Source organism: Vulpes vulpes, chromosome 14 (assembly GCF_048418805.1).
Source record: "Vulpes vulpes isolate BD-2025 chromosome 14, VulVul3, whole genome shotgun sequence".
Taxonomy (NCBI): Eukaryota; Metazoa; Chordata; class Mammalia; order Carnivora; family Canidae; genus Vulpes; species Vulpes vulpes.
The window spans coordinates 68662201-68690063 of NC_132793.1; the positions used below are offsets into that span (position 1 = coordinate 68662201).

The following is a 27863-nucleotide window of genomic DNA, read 5'->3' on the forward strand; positions in this document are numbered from 1 at the left end:
AACCAGATCTTATTCCCTTATATATTGCCCCCCCTGTATACACAGTGCTTTAAATTAATAATAATAATAATAGTAATGATATTAGACACCATTTAATGAGTATCTAGTATGTTCCAGGAACTGTGCTACAAGGTTTTCATTCATTTTCTCTTTTAATCCTTATAGGAATATTATAAGGTAAGGCATTATTGTCATTAACATTTAATGAAGGAAGATGCTAAAACTTAGAGAATTTTAGAAGTTTGCCCAAATTTACACAGCTAGGATGTGTGAAACTAGAATTTCCAAGTCAGGTCTGCCTAACTTCAGAACAAGAACTCTTAATCATTGTACTAGAGCTTTTAGTGAAGTGATTGAATGAATAAACCCATTCATAAAACTAAAGGAGAATAAATTATTAAAAGTAGAACTCTATTCAGTGTTTCAGATAAATACATTATGGATCCAATTTTTTTAAAGATTTATTTATTTATGTTAGAGAGAGAGACAGAGAGAGATGGGGAGGAGCAGGGGAGAGGGAGAGAGAATCTCAAGCAGACTCCCTGCTGAGCACAGAGCCTGCCAGGGGGTACAATGTCAGGACCCTGAGATCATGACTTGAGCTGAAATCAAGAGTCAGAAGCTTAATCTATTGAGCTGCTCAGGTACTCCTACAGACCCAATATTTTTAGGTATCAAGAGGGGTCTTTTGCTCTCTGGCTCTATGATATTTAAGGACTTTATGGCACTTATAATTGACCTGTTAAAAATGTTTACATTAAAGATGAAAATAAAATGACATTCAGTCAACAGTTGGACAGAGAATGAAAAGTATAATGGAAGGATTTATGGTTCTTTATACATAGGAAACACCTGTACTTGTTGAATGAAAAGAAAAGATCGAATTAATGAATGATTTAGTCACTGAGCAAACATACTGAAAATCAGCCTGTATGCTAGCTACTTTAGAATAATTCTTGAAAATGTATAGCAATGCCTATAAAATATTTGGAATTAGACATACTATCAACAGTATATATCAGTGCAAAAATGGAAATACATTTGGAAGTTGATCCCAACAAAATTTCCATAGTGTAATCATACTTGATATCATATCCCAGAGTCAGCAGCATGTCATTTGTTTATAGTGAAGATCATTAATCCTACTTAACTATAACATTGTAGACCAAGTGAAATGTGCCATATGTGTATAGAAACTGGGAACATAATAAGCACCCAATGAATGTCAGTTCTTTTTTTCTCATCCCATATCTTCCTGTCCTATTCAATTAGTTAGATGGTTTCAACTAATTATGTTTTCCTGAAACCATACTTTTTTTAAGTTTCAGATCACCATAAAAATGGTGGAAATCATACCTGGTTTCCTCGGAAGTTCATGATTCCATCAACAAGGGACAAAAGAGACTCAGAATATTTGTGGTAATTCTTCTCCTGTCTCAAGAGAGGTCTAAAGGTAACCGTTAGGCAAGGCAGTGTCTGTGCCTCCTCTAGGCCTTCTAACTCTCCTTAGGGATACATAAGGGGATTGAATTGTGAGTTAAATCAAAACCTGCTTTCCTTAGGAGTCTCTGCTTCACCCACAAGTGTCAAGGCTGAGTCCAAGGCTTTGGACTTTGACTATCCACAGCTTTCCTGGGCCTTAATGGCTTCTCCCAACAGGGGTCTAAAGAGAGACCTAGACAACCAAATTGTTTGATCTCCTTACACTTACTGCTCTGCTGCTATGTTCTGCTTGGCTCTACCAGGACACATTATTCCCATTCTCTCAGTCTATGTCAGTCATTAAGAGAGGCCCAGGATTCCAGTCACACACACCCCCATATCTGTATCTAATTTTCACAGGGCTCTGCATAGCCTCTGACCTGCTCCCCCCTTCCCCAACTCCCCATCTCATGAAATCCTTCCACCATGCCCTCTGGAATTCATGGTCTGCGGTCAACAAAATCCCGTAGATTCTTAACTTACTGAACATCCCCTTTATCTTTTTCATTCTAGTGGAAACCTGGCTTTTCTATAGGAAGGCTGCTTTCTTTCCTTACAATGTCTCTCATATAGGGACACGGGGGTTTTGTTTGTTTGTTTTTGGTTGTTGTTCTTTGTTTTTCTTCCATGATCCTCATATATATGGACCTAGGGATTGGACATGTGTCCTTTTTACTTCTCTATTGCCTCTTCAAACCATTCTTTCTTGCTTTTTAGTGACAACCATGCTGATAAATCCAACGGGCAATTTTGGTTGTGATCTCATTTTTCATTAGCATTTGACAGAATTGGTTCCTTCCCCTTGCAAGTTTTCTTCATTTGGCTTCCAGTCTTCTGATTTTCCTTCTGTATTTCTAGCTATTCCTTCCCAGTCCCCTCTGTGGCTCCTCCTCACATCCCCAAGAAAGTGAAAACCTGAGTATCCCATGATTCTGTCCTTAAGTCTCTTCATTTCTCTATTTCAAATCCTCATGGATTTACTTACCACCTATATGTTGATAGCTTCTAAATTCATATCTTTAGACTTCTCTTCTGATCTCTTCATACACATAGTAGTTACTTGCCTACTCAATACCTCCAGTTGGAGGTATAGTAGTGATCTTGTAATGGCCAAGTGACCTTGACCCTCCACAATCTATTTTTAATAGGCATGCCAAAACAAAGATTCTAAAAAATAACAGAGCATGTCACTCTGTTCAAATCCTGCAGTGACTTCTTTTTCAACTAAGAGCAAAAGCTAAAGTCTTTACAAAAACATACAGGGCCTTACAGAATCTGGACCATGGTACTTCTCTGACTCCACCTAGAACCACTCTTCCCCTTACTTACTCTGCTCCGTCCACAAGCTTTATATGCTCCTACCTTAGGGCTGTTCATTTGATTTGTAGAGCTTTCCCACATATATCTGAAAGCCCAACTCCCTCACAATCTCCAGTCTGTGCTCAAATATCACCTTCACAACAGACTAACCTGATATCCCTGGTTCATTCTACAAACTTCTTCCCAGCCCCACATTCCTAAGAACCTTTTCATGGCTGTATTTTTTTTTCTTTTTCCTTTATGCTTATCCATTTTAACATATGGTGACATTTACTTTTTATTTCATTAATGTCTATTGCTTGTTTTCTGTCTCCCCTGCTAGATTATAAATTTCACAAGAACACAAGTTCAGTTCTTTTTTTGTTTTCTGATTTGTCCGAGGAATTTGGAAGTGTACCTGCACATAGTATGTGAATAATAAATATTTGATGAATAAATGCTAGGTTTGTATAGTGTTTTGCAGTATAAGGCATGCTATTATATGTTACCTTCAAAACTACCTCTTGCTGTTGGCTGAGGAGTTATCATATTCTCATTAGTCAGATTAGGAAGCTGAGGTCAGAGACAATTTTTCCTGATTCTTAAATTTATTGTTTTTGCAACTTAATTCTGGTTATTGGCACATTGTTCTTTAGGGTTGTGCTTGAATGATAGCATAGAACAATGGCACTACTACCATGTGCTGCTGATTATGCACAAACATAAAATATCGCCCAAGGTCTGACAAACAGTGTTTTTGGGCAAGAAGGATATGACTTGGTCTTGACTCCTAAAAGGCAGAGTGCTTTTCCTTTACCAGCAGAGCTACACAGACCATTGGGTCAGTAGTTTCTCTCCAACTCACAAGCCACCTGGCATCCTGCAATTGATTTGACATGTTCAAATCAGGGTTTTGATCTCAGCATTACTCTGAGATGACACCTTGGAAGGTGACTAATACAGTTTTATTAAATTTAGATTTTGGTAATTTGTCAGCACTTACTCACTTGACTAAGGGAGCAAGGGTCCTTTGGTACTTCTGATCATGAAATTTAAATAATAAGGCTCTTGCTGATTGCTCTTGAATGCATTAAGCATATTTTAGGCACAGCTTTATGATTGGTGACCAGAAGCAATCCCAGCTGAATAGAAATTCTTTCACTGGATGTTTCCTGTTTCTTTGAGCTGTGTTCACAACCTTACCATTGGCTTCCTTACAGAAAGCATTATTGCTCCTTAAGAAGCTTCTGTACCTAATACCAAGACATACTGGCCCTTACATTCTTCATGTTTTTAAGAGCTGTTACCCTTGTTCCTAGCCAGCTATTGAATTCTCAAATTCCACTCAGGCATTGATCTAAATTTTCTTTGTTTAAGGGTTTTTATTTCTGACCAGAGAGAGCAGTTGAATTGATCCTAGTAATCAGTGAGGTTGTTTTGAAAGTCTTGAAGTTGATTTGCTGTAATTATCAGTTCTTGTTGAGTGTGAAAAGGAGCATGTTTACTGAGGGCTCACCTCCTGTGTGTCACAGCTGTTTTAGGCACTTCACACACATTAGTTAGTGCAGTTAGCTCTGCCATCATTCTAAGAGAAAACTATGCTCAAGGCCTTTTTATAGATGAAGATAAGAAGACCCAGGGAGGTTAGGTAACTTTCTTAGGGGCTACAGGAGGAAAGGGGCAGAGCCAGGCTCTGAAACCACATCTCTAGACTGCCTCAAAATGCAGTGACTAACATTTTTCAGTACTGCACACACCTAAAATGTAGTGCCACAAAAACCCAAAGAAATATGGAAGTAACAGATAAGACAGCCTCACATTTGAGAACTGTGCCTATAAAGTGATGGTAAACAGAAACTCTCCCAATCAAAACACTGCTATACAGGTCAGACTGCGAGGCCATGGAGACACCACTTATTGATCTTATGAGTAATTAAGGATCAGCGAGATGTATAAGAAAATAATTCAATTTGAAGTTAAAATAAACTGATAACTTGGATGTGGCCATTCAGACAGGAGAAAATTTTGGACACATGCTTCCCAGTGTGTCCTGTGTCCAAATGTATGGAATAGCGACTAAATTTGATCTGATGTATTTGTCCCGGTCAAATTTCATGAACTCATGTGCCAGAGAAAAAAATCTGGTCCTCTTCCTTCATCTTCTTCTCTTTCTTTTCTACCTCCTCCTTCTTTTCCTTTTTTACACTGAAATCTCTATGACAAAGAAGTTGAAAGACCTTGAAATTGGTAACCCTATCTCAGGGATCATTGGTTTACAGATTTTCAGCTATGATTATGGAGTTTTCATTATTAGAGTCAAAGATTGGAAGAACATATCTATCAGTGCTCCAATTCTTTTTTCCATTCTGGAAATGGCCATTCTGGAAAACTGAGAAATTGCCTTGGCTCTATTCTTCATATTATAATATATACTTTTCATGATTTCTAGATGCCTGAATTTAATTAATTTTCCAATTAATCCTAATCCATCTTCAACCTTTGAATATCCATTGTTTAAAGCAGGAATGCTTTTTTTATATGTGAATTTGATTTTCTGATTGGCTTAAGAGAATCCCGCCCCCAGATGTGTTTAATTCAGTTATCCTGATTTTCATTTTGCTTTTAATATAATTTGAATGGTTTGGGATGAGGCATATGCTTCTTGTAAAACACAGTCCTAACACCTCTAAATTGTTTAGTTTCTGACTTCTTTCTACATTTATGATACTTGCTTAGGCCCTGAAGGCATTTCAGTTTGCAACCCTTACTTAAATGAAAATCAACAGTAATATGATTTAATGATGGTTCAAGATGTCTTTAAGAATATGTATATAGGTTCATCACACAATATATTTCATTTCACATTTTATGTCTTTATGATCAGGTTCTGCACCAACAACATTCTTACTATACCCATTTGAAAAATTCATTGTCATTTTAGCAGCATTTATTTTTTATGTAAAATGGATATGAATTTCACAGAGTCATTTTTGGAAGAGAAATTTGTCCTAGCAAATATATTTGGATCTTTATCTGCCATTGATAGTTTGGTGGTTTCAAATACAGAAGTAACTGCAACCTTCCAAATATTTTTTAAGCCAATGTATTTTTGCAACTATAAAATCCAGCTGTAGTAGTATAGATATTTCTGAGTGACTGTCAACATTTAGGGGATACATACACCGTATAAAACTTGGTAAAGAGATTTGTTTTGTTCAAACCAGGGAACTTAGTGACCAATGGCTAATACATAACAAGTTGTCAATTACTTTCTCATTTTATGGAAGCTATCCAAGCACCAAATGAAAATCTGACCCCCCAGTAGATCTCTAAGAGAGTAAAATAGGTTGAATTTAAAAATATAAATTGCAGTTCATTTGCAATACAGAAAAGAATGCCAGTTATGGTTTTTTTGTCATATTTTATTATAGATTCACTTTGAACAGGAAAGGAACTTATTGTATTACCAACCCGAGGGAAATGTTTGGGTGTTTAAATAATTATTACTCTGTTGGGGTCTTTTTATATTCTTTTCTTTCTGTTTTCCTAAGTCAAATTACTCAGGAGTTGATTTGAATACTAAAAAATAAGATACTTCTGTTTTAATATTTTAAATATCTTCTGTTATAAAATTCAAGGATCTAGTTTCCAAATGTGGATCAATTTGTTTGTCTTTGAAAAAAAAAAAAAAAACCTATGTTAATTCTAAATACCACTAATGCAGATATCAGAGAAAAAAGGTTGAATATTTACTAGAAAAGTCAGACTTGAACAAGAACTATTGCAATAAGCTATTAAAAACAATCAGAATTATTTATTTAAATCTTTGTAGAAAACAATACCTGTATTTTGAGTGACAAGAAGCCTCAATGCAGTCTTCACACATTAAAATTGTGAAAAACTAAGGCTAGAAGGAGACCCAAAAATCATTCTGTGGAATAGTTCATTTAACAAATGAGAAAACTGTGATTTGGCTAGGCATGGAAGAACTGGAATTAGAATCCACCTTTTCTAATGCCTAAACAGATGTTTTTCTCACTACTACCGACACCTATATAGTGGCATAGTATGTATTTAGAACAGTAACTGTTTTTTGTTTTTGTTTTTGTTTTTGTTTTTTTTAGAACAGTGACTATTTGTTGGGCTGTTATTGTGTCTGGCATGGAAAGTCTTACTTTATTCTCTTAACAATCCTGTAAGGTAGGTTTAATATCCCAATTTGACTGATCAGTCAATTATACATCTCTATTTTGAGATTAAGTTACTTGCCCAAAGTCACCTTAGGCCAGCAACCTAATAAAAGTCTGTCTAAATTCAGTCTCCCTTCTTGCTGCAGAGCCATCTATTTAATTTTAAAAAAATCACAAACAGATCTGTAGAGTTGTATAGGAAATGGAAAGTACAATATACTGATTGGCTTTTCTCTTTTCACCTTCTTCATTATGTAGATAAAGTTAAATATTTATGTAAAATTTATAACCTGTACTCGTGATGGGATATTTGATCCACAGAAACCTGAGAATAGCTAATCCACCCCACTCATTTATAAATGAAGTAATTAAGGCCAGAAAGGTCAAGCACTTTCCACCAGAGGAATAGTTGTAAAACTAGAATAGAGCAAAAGTTCTGGTTTGAAGTTCTCTGATTCATCCACCAATCCACTGTCACATTTTTGTGAGTGAAATGTGGGGAGGAAAGAAAAAGAGGAGGGACTAGGAAGACACGTGTAAGTACCATCATGGAGTAAGCTGGGTGCTTAAAAAATGCCAGTCCATTTTTTGGAACAACAGTGCTATTTGAAGGTGACTGACCTTCAAAGAGCCTGGGATCTTTTTTTTTTTTTTTTTTTTTTTTTTTGCTTTTCTATGAATCTTCTGAGAAACAAATGATCAGAATATTCATTCATTCCATATTTGGCTAAGAAAAGAAAGCCAGTAAGTTTTATATTTCTTTGTATCCTCCAAGTGAAATATATATTTTATCATGAAAAGTGAAAAAGAAGATAATTGTTAGTTGAAACACTAGTCACCAATTAATTTTAATTTTCTTGTTTTTTTCTTTGTAAGTGTTTTCATTGATTTATCTTAGGTGAATTGTTCTAGTGAAAAGGAAAGCATCTATAGCACATTTAGTAGTTTTCCCATATCTGGTTTAATTTATTTTCTTGGGGAAAGTGAGGTGGCTATAAATACCTTTACCACTTGATCTTGTAACCTTAAATGAGGGCAAAACTCCCCTTGGCACTAACAAGAATCTTGTCTGCGAATAGTTACAGAATTGGGTCCATGACGATTATGAAGCAATTTGGTTCTTTCCCAAGAGATAGAAACTCCAGCATGATTTTCAGATGGAATACACATACTAGCACCTTGTCCATATTCCTAATAATAACAAGAATGAAAGAGGAAAAAAGCCAGGAATTCTTGCAGGCTTTAGCCGGCTTGCTTCAAAAGCCTGTCAGCTAAACAAATAAAGTGAAGTAGTGGGAGGGAATGGCAGGAAATTAACTGCTGTGGGCTATTAGTTAATGAGTAGTCCAACGGAAAGGAAGTCATGGCCATGGAAGTGTACACACAGAATGAAAAAAAATTAACATTACCAAAAAGAGTTAGCGTACACAAATTAGATTTTTATTCAATTCTGAAGTTTATTGCTTTCTTGCGGGATCTGCCTCCAACCAGCTACAGAAGCTTCCCCTATCCCCTCGTCCCCAAACAAGATGAGTGAGATCAATCAAAAGATTGAAACTTTGAAGCATGGTTAGGCTGCTGGGTAAAAGCATGCAAAATATGTCTGAGACTTCATTAAAAAAAAATGCCTACACAACACCTTGGGTAAAATCCACAGCAGCTTGGCATTGCTGCCTCATTAGGAGTAAAATGAAGTGGTCATTCCCTGAAGACTGCCCCTGCTATAGTCTGACCCATCCCAGGGGTATTCTGCTTACACTCAGTGATTTAAAGCCTAAACGGACACAAGTCTTTTCTCAACTACAGCTGGGCAAGGATCTGTTGGCTTTAGGCAATATAGCCCAGGCAAGGACAGGTTATCTGTCCAGGTTCACTTCAAAAGAGGAGAATGATAGAAAGTCTACACAAAACTTCTTGCTTTCCTTCAAATATCTGAAAACTAATAAATTATCAAGAACTAATTAAAACAAACACTGCTCTAGAAGTAACAATGACTAGAATTTTTAGATGAGGACAACAGAGAGAGAGAAGGACATCCTTGAAACAAAAGGTCAGCTACCCTCTGTCCCTGTACCAGGTGCTTTTGGGAATTAAAAACCAATAAACTCCCAGGACAGGAGAGAAGCAAACTTTTTGCTATGCCTTTGTTCTCTGTGATTGTGCTCTTTAAAAAGAGTGGTTCAGGGAGCATATCACCTGGGAACTCATTAGAAATGCAGAATTTGGGGTGCCTGGGTGGCTCAGTCTCTTAAGCATCTGACTCTTAATTTAGGCTTCAGTCTTGATCTCAGGGTCCTGGGATCCAGCCCTGGGTCAGGCTCCACACTCAGCAGGGAGTCTGCTTAAGGATTCTCTCTCCCTCTCTCTCTCTCTCTTTCTCTCTCTCTCTCTCCCTCTCTCCCTCTTCTCTCTTTCAAATAAATAAATAAATCTTTAAAAAAAAAAAAAGAAAATGCAGAATTTGAGACAGATCCCAAGCCCCCTGAATCAGAATATGCATTTTAATAAGATCTACCAAATCATCCTTTTGCATATGAAAGTTTGGTTGGCACTCTCCAAGTCAAGGGTTGACATTGAGGATATCACTAGATAGCAGTAATAGAAGTCCTTACTAATGCCATTCTACCAAGACAACTTACTTTTAAACCTCTTTTCTGTCAGTGTGCTTTCCAAGTTGCCTAATTATGCTACTAGAGTACCAACACTTTGAGACCTTACAGTTGGTTGGTTTTGACATCAAATGATGTGGGCCAATTATTTTAGTTAAAATACTGATAACACCATGACTAACTTTTATAATGAGGTGGAGAAAATGCTGTAAATAAAGTATTTGTTTTCCAAGATTAAATCTTTAATACTTCCCTGTAAAGGACATAGAGGGGCCTAGAGCAAACCTCTCTACTGAGTCCATTTATATTAGTAATTTCCAATCAAAACTTCTTACAATCAGAACTAAATTCATATTGTCAATGGCAAACCTGTCATCCCCTATACCTTGTGCTAGCACATGGGTGGATGAGCCCAGTGGAATGCTGCTGAGATATCCTTCAGTTAATTCTATGGCTATCTACTTTTTAAAAAAAATATTTGATTTATTTATTTGAGAGAGAGAGTGAGCACAAAAGGGGGGGAGGGGCAGCGGGAGAAGGGGGAAATAGGCTCCCTGCTCACCAGGATACTGGGATCCTTACCTGAGCTGAAGGCAGATGTTCAACAGACTGAGCTGAGCCACCCAGGCACCCCAATGGCTCTATTTTTATAATAATTTTTTCTTATATGTATGTCTTTGTTGTAATTTTGCAAAAAATCTACAACGAAAACATTAGTCTGGATATTAGACAGATTCCTAAGAGCATAATATGTGCCATGAAGAGTCATGTTAGATGGACCATGGTCCATCAGCCAAATTTTATGTCTACCAAGATCTTAACTGTCATCCTGAAATTCATCTTTATGAAAACAGACATGTTCCTGGCTTTCTTAGGTTCAGTTACTACTGTATTATAGTTTTGTAATTTATGAATTTACCAAATCCAGTGTTTTCTTTTTTTTAAGATTTTATTTATATATTCATGAGAGACAGAGAGAGAATGAGGCAGAGACACAGGCAGAGGGAGAAGCAGGCTCCATGCAGGGAGCCTGACGTGGGACTTGGTCCTGCGACTCCAGGATCAGGCCCTGGGCTGAAGGCGGTGCTAAACCGCTGAGCCATCCAGGGCTGCCTGCAGGGTTGTCTAAAGTGTGTTGGGAGGAATGTAAGTGATAAGAGACATAAAGGGTCCCCTGGTTAATTAAATTTGGAAAATACTGGATTAAATGAAATTATAAGGATAACTTTTCCTACATGACTTCTTGGAGCCTTCAGTATACTAAGATAAAGTAAGATATAAGGTAAGATACCTTATTAACACTCAAAGCAGCGTTATAAATATATAATGTTTTTGACCTCAAAAGCTAGTATTTTTTTTTAAGAATTTATTTAGTTATTCATGAGAGACCCAGAGAAAGAGAGAGGCAGAGGCACAGGCAGAGGGAGAAGCAGGCTCCATGCAGGAAGCTAGATGCGGGACTCGATTTCGAGTCCCCGGGATCACACCCTGGGCTGAAGGCAGGCCCTAAACCACTGAGCCACCCAGGCATCCCTCAAAAGCCAGTATTAAAGAGTATTCCCTATGATTAGTGTTTTCACTTACACACTTTCGGACATCCTAATCTGATCTAATTTCTAATCCTGTTTGGATTTTCATTCTTGGAGGACCATATTATACCTACCACTCACAGTAAAAACAATAAAGCAGTACATTTGTGGTCTGTATTGTGAAATTTAGCACAAGTGCATAAACTCTTGTAGTTCCCATTATTGTTCTACCTCCCAACTAAATTGAAACTACTTTGGCAATATGATTCATGCCTTATACTTTCATACCTACCACAAAATTTAGCACCGTGTTGGGTATGTAAGTAATAAAATAATTACTGATATACTGACCTGTGCTAAAATTTAAAGTTTTCAAATTCCCATAGTTGTTAGTTGTTCTAGCATTTCAAGATTTGATGAGAATCTATTTACTTTAAAAAGAACTTACTTTTAATTTTGTAAACTTTGATCCTACATCCAATAAGCCTTTGTCTTTCTGAGCTGATAAATATAAATGCTTCTTGCATATGAATTTCAAAGAATAGCAGGATCTGGATCTTTTTTCCAGATTTAAATCTTTAAAACAGATTCCACCTGTGTTATATATGCCAGATATATTTCCTTCAGTTGTAGGAAGCAGACATGCCAGGAAAATTCCAGTGCAGTTGCAACATCAATTTGAATGTTTTGTTATTTTTCATCACCAATGAGGTCCTTTTTTTTTTTTATTGGCGTTCAATTTGCCAACATATAGCATAACACCCAGTGCTCACCAATGAGGTCCTTAATGGGACCCAACAATTCTTAAAATTTGACACTGCAAGATAATATTGAAATTATAAGTCTAAAAGCTACACAAACCTGTATTCATATATTTGGCACTGCAGGAAAGTGAGGTCAGTGTCCTTTAGGGTTATTTACAATGCTGCCTGTATTTAGTCTTGTAACACATCATTCTTAGAAGTACTGTTGCCATTGTTTGTCGCTAAAAGAATAAGGGTAACATACCCTTGTTTACTCTAAAGTCTGTATGCTGCTTTCTCCATTTTCATTCATGTTATGAGCTCCTTCTTGAATTTAACCTTTTTTACGTGAACAATTCAAAATTAAGCAAAGAAAAGTACTTTTTAAAGCTTGGGAATTTCACTTAGCACTCTATTCCCCAGGGTGGGATGTGTGGTGGTGTGGTGGTGAGTAATGAAGAGATTAGATAAATTCTTACTCTCACCATTTCAGGCCACTGAAAAATTGTCTCAGTCAGTTCCTTTTTATTTTAGAAGTAGATACTCGCACAGGTCTTTGGGATGATATGGAGAGCTTGTACTGAATTTCATGAGTGAGTGAATAACAATCACTTGTGCCCATACCTATTCAAAAGTATGTTGGTTTATAATAGACAAGATTATATTTGTTACCCTGGAATTTACTATCACCCAGTTATAGAATTCAGGTTACTTTAGCAGACATATGTTTGGATTACATTTGGAATTGCCTTAGTCTTTTAAATTGGTATCTAGGCTAATAGTGAGAACAAATTGTTCTTTCTGCACTTAGAAGATAAATACCTTCGTTTTAAGTATCTGTCTTGGGTGGTTTGGCTAATTACCTGCCTAAAGGCAGAAAACCATACCAAATTATTTATCAATATTCTCCATTATGTTAGTTTTATTTATCCTTCACCTGAGTACATTTTTTTTTTTAAGTTGGCATTTCAAGCAGTGAAAAACAATTACCCTTCCCTTAAGGATTATGTCCACAGATATAAATTTTATTCTCAGGGATAAAGGTTAAAAAAGTAAGAAAGTAAGATTTCAAAGTCAAGGAGATGCTTCAGAACACCTATCAACACTTCCACTCCCACCCTCTTCTCATCTGGACACCATTAGGAGAACCACTAAAATTGAATTCAACTGCTATGTATTATGCATGACTGCATTGTTTACTGTATTGTTTTATGCCATTCAGTTCACCTGAGATGAAATCAGGGAAAGGAGGTAAATTAAGTCTACCTTCAAAACCCTAGACTGCTGACTCTTATAAAAATTGATTTACTAGTTTATCTAATGTTTTAAAAACTCATTTTATTAAGTTGTAAATCATATCATTCAGTACTACTACATCAGAAGGTAAAATTAATGATAGAGATAAGGACATTAGAAAAAGCCACAGCATGGCTACATGACAACATGAAAAAATTGATGAATAGCAGCTTAGGAACAGTGACACAGGGTTCAGATTTAATTTGAATGGTGAAGGGCATCATCCTATTGAGCTGACTGGATGAGGGTAAGTTCATATTGGCACATGGTTTGATGTCATCATGGGTGACACAAAATAGTGGTACAGTGAGAAAATGACATGTGGCATTTTGAAGACCAGAAAAATAAAAATTTAAGGTTAGCCCTGAATGAAAGTACTTTTTCTTTTCCAGATGAAGAAACACTATCCAGTAATTCTGAGATCTAAAAGTTTTTTTTTTCTTATTAACTCTTTTGAAGAAGTCTAAGAGGAAAATAAAATTGATGTCAGGGTTGTGGGGTCATGGTAAGTGCAGGTGGCAGATAGACAAATTTGTGAGTGAAAATTTAATATCTGTATAACTTTATCAGAATGAAAGAAATGTCATCATAATGAGACGCATGCTTTACATCAGGAATTTAGTATCTTTCACATAACAAATATAATATCTCCACTTTATTATACCAATCCTCATGCTATCCCAAGGAAGCGGATGGATTTAGATAGATGATAAAAGGATCTTTAATTTCATTTAAAGATGAAGAAGATGAGATATAAAGCACGTATCAGTATAGGTAATACTTTCTACAAGAATTTGTAAGACATCAGCAGTGAATCAATTATTCTGAAGACTGATCATATACATCATTAGCTGTCAAAGCTTTATATTGATTAATATTTAGTCCAAGTCAGCAATTTATGTCATCACATCTGGCCACCAACCTGTCCTCTCCTCACCTGTGTCAGAAACTAGCTCTGTCATGGCCAACTGAGCACATGTCCCACCTGAAGCTGCAGTCAAAACATAAGGGAAATAAGTCACTGCTTCTCATCCCAGAGAATTTGGAAATCATGATTTACTTGTTTTACTGTGTCAGATGTGCTTATGAAGATCAGAGAGTGTCACCTTACAAATGAGGAAAGTAAGACAAGAAAAAGAAACCCTCCCCTTTTAATCACCAAATGACAAGTCTAGGAAGTGAATTTTGTTTTATTAAGCTTAATCACAACAAATAATCAGTTTGCTGCTTTTTTTTTCTTTCATGGAAGAAATACTGCCTATATTTTGAATGATCTGAGAAACAAGGAAAATGTTTTTGTCAGGGGAAAAAAGTGAACCCACGATGCAAAATGTTAAAACTTACATTTTTCTCTTATGGAAGGGATTAAAACTGACTAAAGTTGTATGCCTTAACAACATAAAATCCAGAAAATAAAGTGTTCAACAAAATCCTTAAAATGATGTGACAGTGAACCAGTTAACCAGAGTCTGAAAATGAATCATCTACATATACAATGATAAAGATTTGGAGATGCTAATATTGAAAATTTAGTATGTGTGTCAGGCCTCCTGCCTGGTTTGAAATGAACACATTTAAGGCCCAGTGCATGTGACTGTTTCCTGGTTTATGAGTGAGATTGAGGCAAGTGTACACTTGCCCAAGAAAAGTAGACCTCTCTAGAACTCCCCTTCTGACCATTGAGGAATCACACGCACAGCATGAGATAATCAGGTCTTCGCTGGTAAAATAACCACATTCATATTTCTTTATTCCTGTAAGACTAAAAATTGATTTTTAATGATGAGCAAGCAATTCTGTGTCTTTGAAATAGAAACAAAGTTCTAAAAACTTTTATTTCAGTGCATGATACATACCAGCTCACTCACTCACTCACCTCTCCAAAGATGTGTGAGGACTCAGTGCTGTAGCATCTAAATATTTTACATAAATAAAGAACCATGCTAGGATCTTGCAAGTCTTTCCAAAATATGTGGGCAGTGGTGAACATGCCCCAGCATCACTTGACTTTTCTTCAATATAGTTATCTTTTATACCAATTCAAATGGAGGAGTAGTGCACAGGCAAGAAGTATAGGAGTGGGAAAGAATAATAGAAATGAACACAGGGTATTAGAGAAAATAAAGTAAAATACATAAGACAATAAAGTATAGGTGAGAGGAGTGCCCGGACAGGAATGTTTACATGTGATGAAATGGTATGTAGCCAAGCTGATCCTGTGCATTATGTTAATTTACTGTATTAAAATGTGTACTCATTCACCTTTTAGTCATTTGAATCTCATTCTTATATGATAAACTTGTTATCTGGGTAGAATTTCGAGGTCCTATTTCATTTCTTTAAAACTTAGAGAACAATCAAATGCAGGGATTAAAGCAATTACTAATTTTCATGTTTTGGGCAACAAATATTTATTAAGCACTAGAAACAAATGGATTTAGGGAATAAATCACTCTAAGAAGCACAGGTAAAAATCAACTAAGAAATAAGGATAATGAAACTAAATGCAATATGATTATAGCTGAGTTTCACCTTGAGAAAGGGGTAACTGACTAGTTTATCATAGAAAGGATACCAGCAATTGTTGAGTGGTTTCTAAGGAAACCTGAGAACAAGCATGGCTGGGGTGGAGTAGGTTTCATACAGGAATTGATCCACTAGTAGGCTTTATTTTTTTAAAAAAATTACATACTATCAATGTAGACTTTCTTCATTGGCCCATTTAAAAGACCTTACTTATAAGGTAAGAGAAAAACATTTTAATCACTCTTTCAGTTACACATTTTTTTAAGATTTATTTATTTATTCAGAGAGACACAGAGAGAGAGAGAGAGAGACAGAGACAGAGACACAGGCAGAGGGAGAAGCAGGCTCTTCGCAGGAGCCTGATGCGGGACTGCATCCCAGTTCCCGGGATCACGACCTGAGCCGAAGGCAGCCACCCAACCGCTGAGCCACCCAGGCGTCCCTACACAGTCTCTTAAATCTTAATCTAAATACATATCTTCACTGGTAACCATCCATCAAGCTTTAGCTGTATGGATAAATTATTATATTAGTAAGTCAACTATTAAAGTCAAACAATGTGGTCATGTTTCAAAAGTGATCCTGATATTTTGATTGTACAATAAATCCTATTTATAACCCTTTCTCCAGTTTCCAATGTTTGAATAGACAGATAGTTTAGAAGATGCTGCATCACTCAACACTTCTGTCTGAGGGGAAGATTGAGGGAACCCAGAATTCCACAAGAGCTTGTCTACCAGCGTTCAGATCTCAGGAGTATGGCCGAGTGCAAAGCTGCATTCATGGAGACAAAAGTTCCTACCCTGCAGGATAAGAGACTTTGCTCCTTCAGACCCCACCACATGGTACGCTAGTGAATAAATTCTTAAAGACAAAAGGCATTCCCATGATCCTTTTAATAAAAGCAAGGTTTTGGACTAACTGTATGGAAACTAGATGGGTGGGCCTTTAGAAATAGAAAGTAAGTGCCTAACTGTTCTGAAAAACAGCATAAATAGCTTACTTGGGTTTATACTATGCTAAATATTGTGCTATAACCTATAAAGAAAATAGAAACTACCTTGTTTTTCATGGACAAATATCATTTATGTCGTTATATTACAGCAATGTGGTGACTATAGGAGTCAAATAATCAGAGACTAGGCCGTTGTGATGAGCCACTCCTCCTTCCTTTCATTGTTTGCCTTATCCACGAAAACAAACTGCAATTCTCGTTTCCTAAGTTACATGATAATTCAGTGTATTTATACATTGTTTACTTTATTTAATAAATCCTCATATCTAAAGATTTCCTAAATTGATGCTAAGTAGAAAAGAGTAGCAAAGAGGTAAATATTTTCCTCCTGTATCTAATCTTTTATTAATCTGCATACATGTTATTCCAAATATATACATGTAGATAGCCACATATATATGTGCATAGAATGTATAAATACATATATATTATACATGAATGATTTATTACAGAAATATCAGTGTTTCTAGATTACACTGCATACTTGATGAGCTGTCATTAGTGCAGAAAGGATACATAGCTTTTCAACAAAAGAAAAGAATGAGGCTGCCAGAGTGTTGCAGTGGTTTGGGCTTTTTTTTTTTTTTTTTTCCAGCATCCATCCCTGCCAATCTCTGCACTGCCAGTAGGGAAAACCATATCCATGGCAACCAACCGTACCATTCCAACCCACATCAATGACGCCTCCAATCTAAACTGTCAAATATTCTATGCACATCATGTAAAATAGGTCTCTTTCCCCTTATACCTCTGTGCATCTCGTTTCCGTGGCTACATGTTTATGCAAATGAGAATTGTCCTTTCTCTCTCAGGTTGATTGAACACTGAATTTGTTTTGCACCTTGGCAATGCAAAGCCATGCTGTCTTGCCACCTGGTCTACCACATAATTGCAAAAAATTACATTATAATGATAACTGTCCCCAAATTAGCCTGATAACACCATCTACCTGCCTTGTGAGCGAAAGAAACAGTGTGCAATAAAGAAGGATGTTAAAACAGAGTCGAGATAGGGGAATAATGTTTAATTGGCTCTCCAGAGTCTACTAATTTTCAGAATTGGAAACCTAGTGTTTGATTTGTTCTTTTTAGTCAGTGAGAAGAAAAAATATCCTTCATAAATTCTGAATGACAAATTTGCCCATCCTTTTTTGCATGTGGTTCCAGCATCCTAGGGAATCTAAAGTGTCATTTCCTCTCTGGAAGAAAGGAAGCACAAAACATGCTAGGTATGTACTCTAAATTTTCCCTCAGTATCAGCTCCAGCTATAAATTTCTCCCAATCCCTGTATCTCCCTCATTCTTTTTCCTGAAACCCCTCAAAATATCTTGGATCAATACCTTTATTTTAAAATTAAGATGCAGGATTTTTATAGGGTGACATAATAAAATTAGAATAAATAGAATAAAATTAGAATAAAATAAAGCTGGGACTTTAAAAGTATTACCTATTCTCTTTCTTCATCTGCTTTAATCTATTGTCCTCCCCCCATTATTATATTCTGTAAATAATTTTGTTGTAGTAGCTGTGGCAGTAGTTAGTTTCTTTATCAGAAAAATCACAATTAAACATTTTGCAAATAAGAAAAATGATCAGTTGCTTTTTATTTCATTAATTTTTAGTTATAGCTTACATTGATATGGTGAATTTAACTAAAAATATATTTAATGCTAATTTTTCTGCAAAAAAGAAGGACTTGGGAAGGTAAAAATGGAGTTTGTAGTGTATTTCCCCAGAGTTTAAGTGACAAAATAAAAGATACTAGATTCTATTATGATAAATGTTGGGGATATATTTTTCTTCTCCCCCTGCTTAATACCTCTCTCTCTGCAAAACAAATCCTTCAGTATTTAAAAAAAGAAAAAAAAAACAGGAACAATTTTATACAATTTTACAAGATATTTATTTCAGACTGATCTTTTGAACTTTATAAAGCTTATAAAGTTCACTTTATAAAGTCACCTTTGAGTAGATTAAGGAGATATAAAGATTACAAAGATGGACAAGATCTTTTTTCAATTAAATAGATCATCTGTAAATGTGTCCTGGCCAAAGATAAAAAAAAAAAAATGAAGTTTCCAAAGCTGGAACCATAACTACCTTTATTCCCATCTCCTTCTCCAAATTCTACATACCTTTTAGAGGTGTATTAGCTGAAACCCAACTTTCTCCCTGACTAAGAAGATCACAAAGTGATGACTTCCTTCTCTGATCTCTTGGCTCTATCAGTGCTGTTGTTTCAGCATTTCATTAGATGCCATTTCCCACCGGTGTGATTTGTCCCTGCAGGATTATAAACCCTGAGGCAGAGTTGGAAGAAAATAATTTCATAAAATTCTTCTTCTGTATTTTCAATCCTTAAAGTGAATATTTTGCTTCGTTAAGTTGAACATCAAGGCTTGATTGTTCTGGGTTTTAGGCTGAGACATTTAGGCAGTGAACAGCTAATAAATATGCCTCGGGTCAAGGCAGAAAATAAATCAACTTTTTGTTGTGTTTACTGTTGTTCAAAAAATCATGCCCAATGTTTTACATATGCAACGATAATCTTTTCCTTGTTAAAATTTACTTTTAAATAACAGATTATATTTTTCAAAAGCAATAATATAATACATGAAGTAGAGGACATGATGTCCTTAAAAATTCTGTTTGATTGTTATATCTCTACCAATAATATTGTTTCCTGAGCACTGTTCTTACCTCTTCGGGGAATTACTAAGGAAATGAAAGACCTAATTTTATAAGGATGATAAATCAGATGATAAATACATATAAACACAGGAGATGCAAAATTAAAAACTGTGGCTCAATATCAATTATGACTGTTAATATCATCATTCCAGTAGATTTACCAAATGTAATATATAAAATTTCTAGGTATTTTGGAAGGCTAAAAAAAATGATCATTGGAAGTAGATTCTAGAAGTACAAGTATGGCTGAATCGTTTTAGTCAGATTTCTCTGAGGAGGACAAATATTTGAGGACCTGACTTTTTCAGAGACAATTTTTTAAAACCTAGGTTTGTGATTTTAGACTTTCCTCACTCAGTGTTGAAGCTCCTTACTCTTCTAAATAAACTTTCCTAGGCACAAGAAAACTTGCTTGTAGAGTTTCATTCTATTAGAGAATCCCTTGATGAATCTACCTTATTTCCCCTTTGATTTTACCCTGCAAATAGGACAGAAATTCATTTGCAAAATGTAAGGGCCCTGAAAAGTTTATTTGAATCCCACAAGTGGGGAAAAAGGAGAGCTTGTGCAAATGACTAGAAATTACCTTAACTCTCTTATCCAGTTTTTGTACCTACACAATTAACGCTGGCTAGATTTCTCCCATGAAAGAGATTTTTTCATGGAATCATTACAGAGAAAAATAAACAAACAAAAAAAAAATCCAAAAATGTCTGTCAGCTAAGAGCAACCACTTACTTGTGAATTGATAATACTATAAGCAAATAAATAAAAATAGCAAATTCTTGTGAGACACCATGTTTGAAGCATATATTATAAGCCCTTTACATAATCTAAATCATTTAATTCTCATGACAGTTTTGTAAATTAGGTACAATATTGACCTTGTTTTACAGATGCGAAAACTGAAGCATAGCGGGGTACCCAGAGTTAGGCAGCTGGGATGTAGATCTCCCAAGACCAGATTATCTTGCTATAAAGTCTTCAAAGTGTTAAACTTTTCATTTTTATGCCATGCGACCTTTCAAGAAATATTTTTATTCTCAATTATCACAATAAAGTTGTATCAGTAAAAAAATCTCTTGAAATTATGATATTCCAAAATTCTGTCATCATAACTCAAATTCCCTTTCATTTAATCTTTCAAAGCATGAAATTGAATCTTCTCTTGAGGAGAAGAAACCTTTTCTGAAATATTTCAAAATTGGAACCATTACTTTTAATGCCATAAATGATTTAGAAGGCTTATGGTGATTCTTAAAATATCTGGATATATGTTCATTCATCCAAGCAGATATTTACTAAGTGATAGTACTGTTCTTGGCTCTCAGGATCCAGCAGAGAACCAAAGAAAGCTCAGGCCCTCATGGAACTGACATTCTAGTGGGAAGAGAGATTAGAGAATAAATAGGATACTGTAGAATACAAAACAATGCAATACCATATAATACAATAGATGACAGATGGTAAGAAGTGCTATAGAGAAAAATAAGACAAGGACATATGGAACAAGGAGAAAGAGGTTGTTCCTTTAACAGGCCAGGAAAGGTTTTCTCGGCACAGTGATATTTGAGCAGAAATTTGAATGAAGTGAAGGAGGGAGCCCAGAGGTTCAAAACTGACTTGCTAAGTTCAAGGATTGATAGGATGGCTGAATGGGGTAAGGGAAAAATTACTGTAGGAGATGCCATCCATGATGGTCAGATCATGGAGAGTTGCAGGAATGTTTTACATACTCTTCTTTTACTCTGAGAGAGAAGGGAAGCCACCCAAGGGTTTTCAGCAGAGGAATGATAGGAACTGACTTATTTTATAAAAGGATCACAGCAACTCAGGGAAATATGGACTAGCAGGTTGGATGAAATCCTGAACCCCAGTTCCAGAGGCTGTTGTATCATTACAAGCAGTAGGTGATGGTGGCTTGTACCAGGATGGCAGGAGATGGTGACTGGTATGGAGAGATTTCAAAGTTGTAAACTACAAGATTGTATAATATATTAGACATGGAATGTAGAAAAATCGAGGAGTAAAGTATGACTATATTCTATTACAAAATGAAATAGGAAGCTTTTTGCTTACATATAACTATAGGTAAAACCTATATATTTGAAATTCATGAAAATTATAAAATCGTTAATATCTTCTTAGACTCTCTGAATTTGTTAGATACTCAATTTAAAAACAATTATTGATCATTACTTCTTTAGTGCCAGTATTTTTAGTGTTACCCAACTTTTCCTTGAAGACACAACTTGATAAGTTAGCAAAATTCTCTTACAAACAATAGTCCTTCTCCTCAAACCCCCTCCTTTTTTTGTCTTCCAAATCTCAGATGTTCTCCCCTTTAGTCCTGCTTTTTAAGTCACTTTCTTAGTCTTTTTTGCAGGCTCCTCTTTCTTGACATTTCTTAACTCCCAGTTCTTTCTTTGTATTTTGCTATAAGCCATCTTTTTATATCTATCTGTAATTCTACTTGGGCCAGCTGCACCACTAGAAAAGCTTTAATTATTGTTTAAGGCTTATGACAGGGAGTTTTCTAGTTTGCACTATCCAGTATAGTAGCTAAATGCTGCTAGTGGTCATGTGCAAATAGTGGGTACTATAGCTAAGAGTGGAAATATAGCTAAAGTGCTAATGGTGGTAGGATTATGGGTAATCCTACTGAATCTTATATATGCTCTGTGTAGCCCCATATGTAACATCTCTAGGTATACTGTATATGCAATTTAATGTATGTTGTTTTTTTCCTATACATATGTACCCATGATAAAGTTTAATTTAGAAATTAGGTACAGTTAGAGATTAACAACAATAACTAATAATAAAGTAGAACAATTATAACAATAATTGTTATATGCTATAATAAAAGTGATATGAATATGGTCTCTACTCCCCCAAAATATCTTATTGTACAAGTAGTCACCCTTCTTGTGATGGTGTGAGATGTTAGAATGCCTTTGTGATGAGATGAAGCAAGATGAATGACATAGGCATTGGGACATGACATGAGGCTACTATTGACTTTCTGACGATGGGTCAGAAGGAGGGTCATCTACTTCTGGATTGCAGTTGACCATGGGTAACAAACTGTGGAAAGTGAAACTTTGGATAAAGGCAACATTTAAAACTGGTGAGAAAAATATGTACAGTTTGATAAATAAATAAATAAATAAATAAATAAACAAACAGATAAATAAATAAATAATTGTGGCAACCAGTTAACCACTTGACAAGAATAAATTTAAAGCCCTAACCCACATCTTAAAATAAAATTAATTCTCCTAGTGGATTGAATGCAAATACATGATAAAATTTAAAACTACTAGAAGAAAATACAAGTGCATATGTATAGGTGAAGAAAGCCGTTTCAGTGAAGACTCAAGGCAAAAATAGAAAGATAAATACTTTAAAGTGTCTGTATGGGGAAAAGTCCCACAATCCAAGTGAAAAAGCAAATGGCAGACAAGAAAAATAAAACCATGTGTGACAAAAAGGGGTTAATGTCTAAGATGTGGAAATATTACAAATTGGTAATAAAAAGAACATATAACAGGCAAGGTTCCAAAAAATCAGAAATACAAATAATAATGTGTGATGAAAAATATTTCATCTTACTAGTAATCATAACCATGAAGAAAAGACTAGATATCCTCTCTCTTCTCATAAATTAGTAGGCTGTCAAAGAGTTAAAGAAGGAAAGTGCCCAGTATGGTGCACTGAAAAGAGATGGGCTCTCACAGATTTTTGCCAGGAGTAAAAGTTTGTAGAAACTTCCTACAGTATAATTGGAAGTAATGTATTTAATTTAGAAATTCCACTTCCAAGAATTTTTTCAATAATAAGATACATAAAGATAGAATGTGAAAATACATGTCAAAATATTATTTATGATATAGAAAAGCTGAAAATAATTTAAATGAACAGCTATAGGTTATTACCTCATACATCCTTAAAATGGAGTTCTACTCAATCCTTACAAATGATGGTGTCAATCTATATTGATCAATATGTAGCATGTTGATAATACGTTGCTAAATGGTAAAGGTAGTTATCCAAAAAATATGTCCTACTGTGATCCTACTTTAAAGATACAGATATTAAAAAAATAAATAAATAAAGATACATATATTTTATCCATGCATTTTGAAAATAACATATAAAAATAATGCTTAAAATGTCACTAGTGATTCTATGCTAATAGTGGAATATACCTAATTGCAGTTATGGTGGTAAGATTATGGGTAATTTTTTTCTGCTTGCTTTTATTTTTTGCATCTATTTTTCTGCATAAACATGAGTAATTTAGATAATAATTTTTAAATGCAACAAATACAGATATCAAAATAGCATAACTCATAGCATTGCTAGCAGTATTGACCAGATGCTATGTTTATATTATAAGAGCTCACTTGTGCCACATTTCGTCTCTAACCTTCTGACAGAGTGACACCTCATGTCCAGAATCTCCACATCACATCTATATAGGTGCTTACATTGGAGCCCACAGACTTCAGCTGAACTGGAGAGAGTGAGAGCCACCATGCTCATCCACAGGAAAACATGGTAGTATTGACATTGTCTCACACTGGGTGCCTGTCTTGAAAGAGACTGTTCTTAATCCCTTACAAAAGGGTTTACTAAGATTTCTGTGTGCTCTTGTTACGGCCTAATACTTCATTCTAAAGCAATTATCAAAAACAATGAGTTTTGCTCATTTGTATAGAAGCTCTCATTTATTTTTCAAGGAATCTTGTAAGCTATAGGCTGCTTTCATCTTTTCACATATTAGGAAAATAACATTGAGAGGTTTTACATGACTTTTTTAAGGGGGCGGTGTGAGAATTCAAACTCAGCTATTTTTCTTTCAAATCTGAAGATTCATTTTATTTTATCACATAGCCGTCTACACCTGTCATTGAAAGCCATAGACTTTTTTTTTTCTTTTTAAGATTTTATTTATTTAGGGCAGCCCTGGTGGCCCAGCGGTTTAGTGTTGCCTTCAGCCCAGGGCCTGATCCTGGAGACCCGGGATCGAGTTGCACGTCAGGCTCCCTGCATGGAGCCTGCTTCTCCCTCTGCCTGTGTCTCTGCCTCTCTCTCTCTATGTCTATTCTCATAAATAAATAAATAAATAAATAAATAAATAAATAAATAAATAAAGTTTTATTTATTTATTCATGAGAGACACAGAGAGAGGGGCAGAGACATGGGCAGAGAGAGAAGCAGGCTCCATGCAGGGAGCCCAATGTGGGACTGGATGCTGGGACTCCAAAATCACGCCCTGGGCCAAGGCAGGCGCTCAACTGCTGAGCCACCCAGGTGTCCCAAAAGCCATAGACTTTAAATAGCAAGAAAAGAAAATTCACACACTTATGATTGTAAAATATGATTGATAAAAAATTATAAATAATTACTTCATAAACTAATTTCCAACTTTTGTCTTTATTTTACAGTTAGAAGCAGCATAAAAGAGGAGAGAAAGGGAAAGTATTCTTTAAATTCCCTGAACAGACTGTTTTCTGGAAGCTACTTCTTGCCCAAGATGTTTTTTTCTTTTAATTACTCAGCAAATAAAACTGGATTAAACACACTGTGCAATCTACTGATTTATATGTGTTACAGATGGTGTACTAGAAAGAAAACACTAAATTTGAGGAAAATATATATGACATAATCTGCAAAGTATGCGACTCATCTAATTCATCTAGTATTCTTCATAATAATGAGAATTATCATTATATTTTTAAAAAGATAATGTGGCTTATATCTTGAAAGCTAAAAGTAAGGTGAAAAATGGTCTAAAATATTTTTAAATCAAAGGTTTATAGCTGACTCTTTATAAAAGCATAATTTGGCATAATATTTTTCTGATGCTGAATGAGCCTCCTAGTGCATTAACATCTAACCAGCAACGATGTCATGCTGTATGAACTTCATTGTCAAAGTGTCCAATCAATTTGTTTGTATTATGAATCATCCCCTATTCCTACTGGTTTTCTGCACATTAACATTCGACTAATGGACTCAAAGTCCATGTTATGTATGTTAATCTAAAATTCCTGAATATACAACCTCTGCAGAAATAACTGAAAAGGAGAGTGTATCGGTCATATTACTTTCATGTTTGAAACCCAACAGTTGCACTCTCTGGGTCAATGCCAAATGGAGATTTTTCTAATAGGTAATACAACTTTTCATTACAAGTTGGGTCTGGCATGTGCTCTTGCAAATAGTCACATTTATTTTGTCTTGGTTGATTCTTTAATTAGTTATCAATGCAAGGTCAATAGTAATTCCTTTAAGTCCTCCAGCTATGGGAACTGGTCAACAGCCTGCTGAAATGCTGGTCACTTTTACATTATTTCATTTGTCTTCTTGTGTTTGCAAAAGTTCATTGGCATATAGACCCATGGGTCTGCATACTGTTTTTAAATGAGTTACAAACAGTCATTCTCATTAAAAGAATATGTATTAGAAAATTTGAAAAAGAAACAAAAAAAAAAAAATCATGCAGTTACCACAGTAACACAACCATTATTTGTGTTTATTATCTTCTAGTCTTTTTTATTAATGAATCTTTGAAAAGTATATTCTTTAAAAAATGTGCCTTATCTTTTTCTCCCTTTGACTTGTAGATATACATAATTGCAGGAATCATAATTCTTGTTTTGTGACAACATTCTAATTAGTAGTTCAAGCATGTACTTATTTGTAATAGTATAAAATCCCTCAGAAATTCACCATCATCTCCCAAAAAGCTATGAGCTTGACAAAACGTACATCACACACTGTCTCCCATCCCTCACCTGCCTTCCCCCACAGACATGTTATTGTTCCCTTACTTCAAATGTATGAAATATATATATTATATATATTGTATACATATTCTATACATTACAAATATATACATTTATTTTGTCTATACATATGTAAATTATAAATTATATTTTATGTGATCCTAAAAAATACATATTTTATTCCTGACTTTATAAAAAGTTTATACTGCATTGTAATCTTTTGGAATCTACTTTTTTCATTTAATAATCTTATTATTAAGGCATAATGCTATCATTCTACATCACTTGTTATGACTGTATATTAAATACTGTGAATATATTACACTTTTTCATCTACTTTCACTTGGATGGTCATTTGAGTTGCCATTGTTAGTCTTCATAACTGTCAGTTTTAGTAGTTGCATGGTCTTCTATTTTTTATTTAGTTGCATCTAATACTTTGCTCTATTGATTAAGGCTGAAGTGAGCACCTTTGTACGAATAGAATTTCTACACTAAATATTATACCTTAGGTAACTAGAAATTGAATTAAGTTGAAAGATACGAACATAATAGATATTTATAATTTGCATTCTGAAGAATAACTCCATCAGCAATTGTACAATTACTAGGTTGCCATAAGCATGGATTTATCTATTTTTGGTTGTTAATTTAAGAGATAGTTATGTTTTGTTTTTAGGCTTCATGACTTCAATCAATTAATATTGACATAGTAAGATTTGGAAACTTCTGATCTGATAATTTTTCATTCGTTGAGGAAAGGTGTTAAGGTAAGACCTTACAAGGGTAAGGCATTACAAGTGAAATAATGGCTCACAGCCTGGGTTTAAAGTCTAGTTTCAAATTCTGAATGGAATATATTGCCAGTGAGCATTATCTATTCTCACTAAAGTGATCTTCAACTTGGAAATGATGAAGCTGAAGCTCAAAGAAAAGGCCAGACTTTCCCACAACTTATGTAGCTCATTTTCTGTCACACTATATTGCTTTCCATCTGATCAAATATAAAGTAGACCATCAAAACTTTCATTTCATTTTCATTTTGAATGATCTCCTTTCTACATTCCTGTAGGATTTACAATCCTGGCCTTGCAATGTACTCCTTGAATATGCTCCTATTATTGTTGTTGCTCTTTTTCATGAAGAGTACTCTTTCCTTGCTGATTCTTCTCCCATGAATTCATCCCTCATAATAGGTTTCATCATGCTAGGCCTAGCATAGTTTGTTAATACAGACTTGCTGAGCCGACCTGTCAGACATTATAGTTTTCCTACATTGGAGACACTTCCCTGGCATTCCTCAAAATCAAAGAATTATTAATTACCTAGTTTTGATATCTCATTTTCAACACACTCTTTTTAATATTTTCTATGTTCAGCAATATTAATATTAATTAAGTATAGTTTGTATGACATTGTGGCATAATGTGTGTTACAGTGCTTGTATAATTTATATAAATCTGTGCCACTGTTTTTATGCCCTAGGAGTGATCACATGACTTGGCCAATGGAAACAGTAATAGGAACTTTTTTTTTTCAGGCTCACACAGGGTGAGAACACTTGCTGGCACTCATATAACACACTGCCACTCTCTTCTCAATAACCACAACCACAGACAATTGTCGTTCAGCCTGATTCATCCTTAACAAAGCAAACACATATTTAACACTTGGTCTTGATGACTA

The 27863-nt window shown here is 35.1% G+C and overlaps 1 long non-coding RNA gene across 1 annotated transcript; it reads left to right on the forward strand.

The window, feature by feature from the left end:
* The first annotated feature begins 16037 nt into the window (after nt 1-16037).
* LOC112915617 (uncharacterized) lies at nt 16038-25695 on the forward strand. Its single transcript, XR_003234119.2, has 4 exons — nt 16038-16519; nt 17856-17917; nt 23823-23943; nt 24834-25695. It is a non-coding gene; the product is annotated as an uncharacterized lncRNA (long non-coding RNA).
* Nucleotides 25696-27863: the final 2168 nt, after the last annotated feature.